The sequence below is a fragment of the Bufo bufo genome, chromosome 10 (genome assembly GCF_905171765.1).
Source record: "Bufo bufo chromosome 10, aBufBuf1.1, whole genome shotgun sequence".
NCBI classification, from domain to species: Eukaryota; Metazoa; Chordata; class Amphibia; order Anura; family Bufonidae; genus Bufo; species Bufo bufo.
Genome location: NC_053398.1, coordinates 37573077 through 37581870, shown reverse-complemented (window position 1 = coordinate 37581870; position 8794 = coordinate 37573077).

The window sequence follows — 8794 nt, the reverse complement described above, 5'->3', positions numbered from 1 at the left end:
TCTTTGCTGTGACTCAGTCCCTGCATGTAAGCCATAGTGGTAACGTGTCACCAAGTGGTATGTCACTTCTGGATCACCGGTGACAGGTTCCTGCAGCTCAACTCACATCAATATCTAGAACCTGGACGACCCCTTTAACAGACACCTTCTGTATGCATGTCGTGATTTTCTCACTAGAAATGACTATTGTCTGCAAAACGGACAAGAATAAGACATAGTCTATAATTTGCGGAACGGCCTCACGGATGCGAACAGCACACTGATGGCATCTGTGCATGAAGTTCCTGCTGTGGACGGTTATTTGCGAGAGCATGCCGTTTGCGGATATGGACCCATTATAGGGGACAAGTAGTATGACATGGCGGTCATTCAGATGGATAAAAGTGAAATCCCTTTGATGTTCATTTTTACTTACCGTAATTTACTGAGTTGACAATTTGGGAGCTTGAGAACTAATTACTAGTTTCCTGTAGCGTTGAGGTTTCAATTTACATTTTTTTAAAAATAAAATATGTAATTCAAAAATGAATTAATATTGTAACTTGACAGAAAACGGTATAAATAGATATTTTACACAAAAACCTTAAGGGTGGCTGTATGCACCAAAACTGCACAAATAACACGCACATAAGTCCACACAATTTATCTAGTTTTTGGTGCAGGTTTGATGCAGATTTTCCGCAGATCTCAACCTTCCATTGAAAAGGGTGGAATCTAGACAAGTCGGCTCCCCATAGAAGTGAATGGGAGCGTACCGCGCATTTGCGGCCCCCGCTCCCATTCATTTCTATGGGGCCGACGGAAATAGCCGAGCCAGTGCAGCCGGAGCTGCCCTAAAGGGGTATTCGAGGATCCTGAGGATAAACCATCAATATCTGATCGGCGGAGGTCTGACAACCTGTATTCCGGCCGATCAGTTGTTTCCAAGGAGTTTCTGACACCTTGCACCACCAGTGACCAGCTGTTCAGGAGTAGCTCTGCCACCTGAAGTCAGCGCTGGAACTACACGGCTCCATTCATTGTGAATGGCACTGGTTACTGCAGCGCATCTCCTATTGAAGTGAGTGGGACCAGTCCAGTGGACGGAGCCGTGTAGTCCGGGTGCTGACGTCCATTGGTGGAGCTACTCTAGGACAGCTGGTCATTAGGGATGCGGGGTGTTGAACGACCACCAGTCATATATTGATGGCTTACCCTGAGGATAGGTCACTAATATCAAACTCCTGGAATATCCCTTTGAATTGTTCCTCCAGTTATATAACTAGGCACTGTATCCAGTACACAATCTGTAGGATCACATCTTATAGATCTCCTCCCTCTAAATAGGTCACTGGACTGGACTCTGCAATTATCATCACTGCATTATCTCCTCTGAAGAGGTACTTACTATAATTGTTATATGCATCATCCCCACGCACATCACATCCACCGCACCCATACACAATGGTAGTGTGAGAGCTGACGTTGGTGTCTTTTGTGGGTCATGAGCATTTCTATGAAATTATTCCTCCAAGCAGTAGACATATGAATTACAGGGGTCGGTGCCAAGTCTGTGTTTGCTTTTCATCAAATAGGAGGACATCAGCTTTCCAAGCAACCCCTTTATAAAAGACATTCGTCCAGTAGAAAATCTGTTTTGATGGCTGTTGCGCGACCAGTGTCACCGTGTAGCCGTACCCTTACAGTCAGAGTGCTTCCTTAAAGGGGTTCTCCGGGAATTAAATATTACTTTATTATAAATATATTCCCAAATTCCTTTCATTAGTCATAATGGCTGGGGAGCAATCTTCAGGGGAAATAAAATGGACGCCGTCCTATTAGCACACACAGAACCTGTCCTAATCACACAGCAGGACAAGTTACTTTACAACACTGAGGTAAAGAGCTGCCTCATCCTCCTCTCTGCTCTACTCTGATCTTCAGCTGCATCTCTGTAGGAATGGAGTTCATGAGGAGACATGAAGTACAGAGAGGACGGACAGGACAGACTGTGGTAATGTGGGGCTGTAGTAATGGAGACTGCATACAAGATCTGCTGCTCATTACTACACCCCCACCTCCTCTCTGTACACCATGTTTCCTCATGAACTTCATTCCTACAGAGATACAGCTGAAGATCTTATCATCTGTATTCAGGATCATAATCCTAGACAAGCAGAGAGGAGGATGAGGCAGCTCTTTACCTCAGTGTCCTGAAGTAACTTGTCCTGCTGTGTGATTAGGACAGGTTCTGTGTGTACTAATAGGACGGCGGCCATTTTATTTTTCCTAATGATTGCTCCCCAGACAAAATGAGCCATTATAACTAATGAAAGGTATTTCAGAATATATTTATAATAAAGTAATATTTAACTATTTTCATTTTCTTAATTCCCGGAGAACCCCTTTAACAGTGCCAGCTGCGGTGCCAATTACATGCCAGCAAGAAGTCTCTCATGAATAGTATCAGCCTCATTAAAGGTGCTATATACTAATGAGCGATAGAAGAGCAGAATTGTCAGTGTTGTATCCCTCAACAGGAAGCCTGCAGCCGCCCTGATGGCTCCTCTATACATTTAAAGGGGTTGTCTCGTCTCAGACAATATAGGCATATCTCTTGGATATGCCCCCATCGTCTGATAGGTGCGGGTCCTACTGATGGGACCTGCACCTATATCGAGAACGGAGCCCCGCAAGGTGGTGGCTGGTGGACTCTGTTCTGGCCATTACCAAATGCTCTCCCCGTAGAATTGAAAGAGAGCGCACCGCGCTTGTGCGACCACCGCTCCCATTCACTTCTATTAGCCCAATGGAAATAGCCAAGCCAGCGCTCGGCTATTTTCAGCGGCAGCATAGAAAATGAATGGAGGGTGGCTGTGCAAGCGCAGTGCGCCCTCCACCACTTTGGGGCTCCATTTTCGATGTCAGACAATGGGGGCATATCCTAGCGATCAGTGGAAGAATTTTAATATGTATTGGTAACTGATCTGTCGTAAAAATAAAACCACTCGGGGTACGCCACATGGCGCAGTTGTGCCATGATTGTGACGAGGCCACAGTGCGGTCGAGTAGCACCGAGCTGTACAAGTCGCAGCAGGCTCTAATTATATTAGGACCCCACTGTTTAGTCTGTACTGGTAATGGCTGTGTGGTATTGCGGCTCCCGCGCCGCTATTAACAATACAGACTAAACAAACAGTTCAGTCCTAATTAGTTTAATTAGAGCCCGCCACAGCTCGTACAGCCAGGCAGTACTCGACTGCAGCGCGGTCACTTCACAACTGCGACAGGACCGTTCCGAGTCTTCATATCCTTGTAGTCGAGTTGATTAACATTGATCATCTTGTTACAATGGCACCTGTAAAGGGGTGAGATAAATTGTGAACAGTTGATGGGCCCGCGACTCATTGATGGGCATGGGAAGCGATGGCTAATCCCACAGTCTGACCTGGGTTTCGCTCTCGCATGCTTCGTCAGTTGCCCCTGATGAAGCATGCGAGAGCGAAACCCGGGTTGGGTAGATGGAGATACTGGACCTACCTCATATGATTTTATGTGCATTTATTTGTTCTTAATTTTGTAAGTGTAATAAAAAGTGCGTTTACTGGAATATCTGCGGTATTTCACTATGTCAGGTCATTTTTTTATAATATTCAGGATATAAAGACACTGACTGCGGTGGGAGCACGGATTTCAAACCCAGTGACCGATCGCATCGAAAAGACACTTTCTGTATGCCTTTGAATACTGCCACTTCCATTGGTGGTTTATGAGCTGCGCGGTCTTTTTTATGAAATTTAGGACTAAGGCCTCATGCGCAGTTTTTGCGGCTCGGGTGCGGACCCATTTACTTCAATGGGACCGCAAAAGATGCGGACAGCACTCCGTGTGCTGTCCACATCCGTTGCTCCGTTCCGAGGCCCCGTAAAAAAAAATAGAACATGTCCTATTCTTGTCCGTTTTGCGGACAAGAATAGGCATGTCTACAATGGGCCGCCCGTTCCGTTCCGCAAATTGCGGAAGGCACACGGGCGGCTTCCGTTTTTTTGCGGATCTGCGGTTTGCGGACCGCAAAAAAACGGCACGGTCGTGTGCATGAGGCCTGAGTGTGAACTTGAACCCACTTCACCACAGACCTGCTGCGCTCCAAGCAAGATTGCGGTTTGAGACTTTGATTTGATTGGTTTTCTAAGACCGTGTGTCAGACGAGCAGGCCGCCTTAGGCTAGGTCTACACGACGACATTTGTCGCGCGACATTTTGTTGCACTAATGTCGCGCGACAATTTTTATAATGGCAGTCTATGGCGTCGCACTGCAACATGCAACATGCTGCGACTGCAACGCAACAGTCGCAGAAAATCCATTTGAGATAGATTTTTCTGCGGCTGTTGCGTCGCAGCATGTTGCATGTTGCAGTGCGACACCATAGACCGCCATTATAAAAATTGTCGCGCGACATTAGTGCAACAAAATGTCGCGCCACAAATGCTGCAGTGTAGTTGCGCCCTATCTGTCGCGCGACTTATTGTAGACCTAGCCTTAAAGCCTGCAAGTGGACTTTCTGAGGCTGAGCATTCAGCCGGGTGTGAACTGACACCCAGGATACCGGGTGAACTTTATTTTGTTTTTCTGTGTGTGAACAAGCACAAAGCCTGAAAAGTGACTGTTGTGTTATGTTATAAGTGTGAATAAACACTGAAGAGTGATTTACAACCTGGTCCTTTGCCTCCATACTGCGTCCGCTAACCTTCCTACCAGAGCGAACCCCCACAGGGGCCATACATTTTTTTGACAGCACTCGGATGCTGACCCGCAAATTACAGAACGTGTCCTATTCTTGTCCATTTTGCACGAATAGCCATTTTTTCAATGGGGCCCACAAAAAGTGTGGGATGCACACGGACCGCATCCATATTTTGCAGATCCACAATTTGCGGACTGAAAAACTGATATGGTTGGGTGAATGTAGCCGTAAGTTGCGACAACATGGTGCAGCTGGCCACATGCAAACCATGCCACATGGTACCAAGCTTGCCATAGTTTATTGGGGTCATTTATCAAACTGATGTAAAGTAGAACTGGCTTAGTTACCCATAGCAACCAATCAGATTCCACCTTTCATTTTTGACAGCTCCTTTGGAAAATGAAAGTTGGAATCTGATTGGTTGCTATGGGCAACTAAGCCAGTTCTACTGTACTTTACACCAGTTTGATAAATGACCTCCTATATTTCTTCTAGATGACAACCACCATTTTTTACAGACATATTGTAAAACCAGAATGGATGGTAAAAATTATAAGTAATCCAAGTCTGTAGCTCAATATTCAGCATTTACTGTGAGCTGTAAAATGATGATAATTACCCCCGAAATAATCTACTCAAGAACCCCCAGCCTCAAAAAAAATCACGGACACATCTATTTTTTCACGTACACAGAAAAAAAAGTGCCTTATTTTTATGGACTATCCAGAAATTACCAGATGGTTGGCAATCCTGGCGTATGCACACATAAATACTCCGGTACTGGTCCTTTTACGCCTGCTGATTCATAGGCAATTATCGCGAATGAACCGTTCGTTCCTGATAACTGCCTGATTGTTGAGCAGAGGGGAGAGTTGCATTTCTATGTGCAGCGGCCTACAGCCAGGCGTCTGAGGTATCCCTTGCCCCTTAGGAGGTTTCTACGAAATATGTCCCTCTTATAGAGCAAGTAAACGTGATGCCAGTTGCAGTTAAGCAACGAGGACATGGAGTCCCCTTTGTAGATGGTAGTGTGGGTACCCAGATGTAGGATTGCCAGAGTGGTGTAGAGTGGCCTACAATGTCTCTGTAGATGTTGTATGCATGTGTAACGGTGCTCCTACCTGGATATCCTTTAATCCCAGACGTGGTGTAGTCTGAAGCAAGTGCAAAAGGGATGAATAAATTGGATGATGAAGAAATAATTGAGTCCAGACCTGTAGAAACGCAGAACACAGCTTTACTTGGCAGAAAACGGTAATCCAAACAGTTTCCAAACGGTATCTTGATCATCAGCAGGTATTGGCTTAACTTTGGCAGGCAAACACAGCTCTGCTATGCGGTAGCTTTCTCAGCTCTGCTATACTAGCTGGGTAAAATAGGAACTTTCCTCTTCTGCTGGAACTTAGTTTAGCTGTAGTCTGTCTCTTACTTTATCTCTAGTCCTAGGAACTTCTTCCTGGCTTCAAGCTCTGATAGCTTGGGGTTAAGGCAATGCAAGCCCAGGAGGGGACAAGCAACCATGTAGACTTCAGAGGCAGGGCCTCTGGGCCTAGCAGAGCTGACAGTGCTCTGCTAGCCAGCACACAACCTTTCCCCGGGAGGGGGTAGGCTAGACTGACTTTCTTCAGGCTCGTCCAGGAGGGAAGAGAGCCTGCTGCTTCCCCATCCAGGGGCTAAGCTAGACTGACCCCTAACTAACTAACTCCTCCCTCTCTAAAGAGGGCTGGAATGGAACTAGAAGTTCCTCTCCAGAGAAACTATCTCTGCACAAATTTGCCGCCACCTGCTGGTGAACCAGGCACATTACACCTTAACAGTTACAAAATAAGGAAGTACATACACACATTGCGGGAAATGACTGTAAATATATATGAGATGACACTGGCTGCACCAACCAAATAGTGGGGGGTATAGAAGAAGAGGTGGTAATGCCACTCTGGTGTATTACACATGCAGCAATCATCCCGTCTGTATGAATGCTATGCTACTGTGACCGTTCGTCCCCAGATTAGGCTACTTTCACACCTGTGTTAGGTGCGGATCCGTCTGGTATCTGCCGGACGGATCCGCACCTATAATGCAAACTATTGTATCCGTTCAGAACGGATCCGTTTGCATTATGGAGAACAAAGTAAAAACGGATCCGGCCTGACTTACAATGAAAGTCAATAGGGGACGGATCAGTTTTCAATTGCACCATATTGTGTCAGTGAAAACGGATCCGCTCCCATTGACTTACATTGTAAGTCAGGACGGATCCGTTTGTCTCCGCATCGCCAGGCGGACACCCGAACGCTGCAAGCATCGTTTTGGTGTCCGCCTCCAGAGCGGAATGGAGGCGGAACGGAGGCAAACTGATGCATTCTGAACGGATCCTTATCCATTCAGAATGCATTGGGGCTGAACTGATCCGTTTTGAACTGTTTGTGAGATCCCTGAAACGGATCTCACAAACGGAATTCAAAACGCCAGTGTGAAAGTAGCCTTAGTTGTTCATGGTTAACTATTCTCTATTCACACAGGGTGATATGCTGCCCAGAAACTATGATTTTGGGTGATTTTCCTTAACCAGGGTCAAAGCATGGCCGTCGCTGTCAGTGATTGCTTCTGCTGTTTTCCTGGCGGGAGATACATGACAGCGGGCGGTAAGTGCTCACTATTGTCAATGCTGTACTATAGCTGTCCCTATGTGAGAAATCACAGGGAGAGGAATATATATTTAGGGTACCCCATGTGAGGGCACTGTACTGTTTTAGGAAGACGGATGTGCCTTAGCAATGCTCATTTAGGAGAGAGAGAGTTCACATCACCGTTATTTTTCCGTTTTTCTGATCCATCAGAAGAACAGAAAGATAAAAAAAAAAAAAAAGTATCCTGTAACAAAACGTATCCAGTTCGTCAATTATACAAATCTTGCATCCATATGAGCCATTTCTGCCTGAGATCCGTTTTTCTAAATGGACAAAAAGGTAGCGCACACAGGACTTTTTCTTCCGTCTAAAAAAACTAATCTCAGACGGAAATGGCTCAAACGGATGCAAAAGAAGAACGGAAATATAACGGTGATGTGAACTCTTCCCTAAAGGCTCATGCCCACGAACGTGTGCCAGCCATTCCGTGCAGTTTGCAGTCCCCAATGCCCAGGCAACATCCATGCGGTTTCCGTAGACAGATGCAGAACCATTCAACTTGAATGGGTCCGTGATCCGTCACCACACATTCTATTTTTTGCGGTGCGGAGGCACAGAGAGAAACCCCACGGAAGAGCTCCGTAGTGAATGGTCTCCATCTGTGATACGGTGCACAAACAGCCGGGGCCCGTATATTGCGGACTCACTGATTGCCGGCCACAATATGGGCACGGCCGGACAACGGCTGTGTGCATGAGCCCTAAGGGACATTTCTGGGCAAGTTTTCTACTATAAATTTACGATTTCTCTAAATAAACTATCTCTATCCCTAAACATTAGCAAAAAAACTGTTACAGTTAAAAATATAAAAATAAAGATATTTAAATTAACCCCTCCCTTTCCTTAGGCCTCGTTCACACTTCAGTGTTTGGTCAGTGATTTCCATCAGTGATTTGTGAGCCAAAACCAGAAGTGGAGCCTCCACAGACATGAGGTAGAAGGGAAAGATCTGCTCCTGTTCTGTGTTTAAAGTTGCACCTGGTTTTGGCTCACAAATCACTGATGGAAATCACTGACCAAACACTGGAGTGTGAACGAGGCCTTAGAATAAAAATACAATACAAAAATAAACACCATGGACTTCACCGCATCCCAAATACCCAGAGTATCAAAATATAAACATAGGCCTCTTTCACACGGGCGTCGCGTTTGAGGGCCGGACAAGATGCGGGTGCGTTGCAGGAAAATGCGCGATTTTTCAGTGCGAGTGCAAAGCGTTTTAATGCGTCTTGCACGCACGTGAGAAAAATCGGCATGTTTGGTACCCAGACCCAAACCCGGACTTCTTCACAGAAGTTCGGGTTTGGGTTAGGTGTTGTGTAGATTTTATTATTTTCCCTTATAACATGGTTATAAGGGAAAATAATAGAATTCTTAATA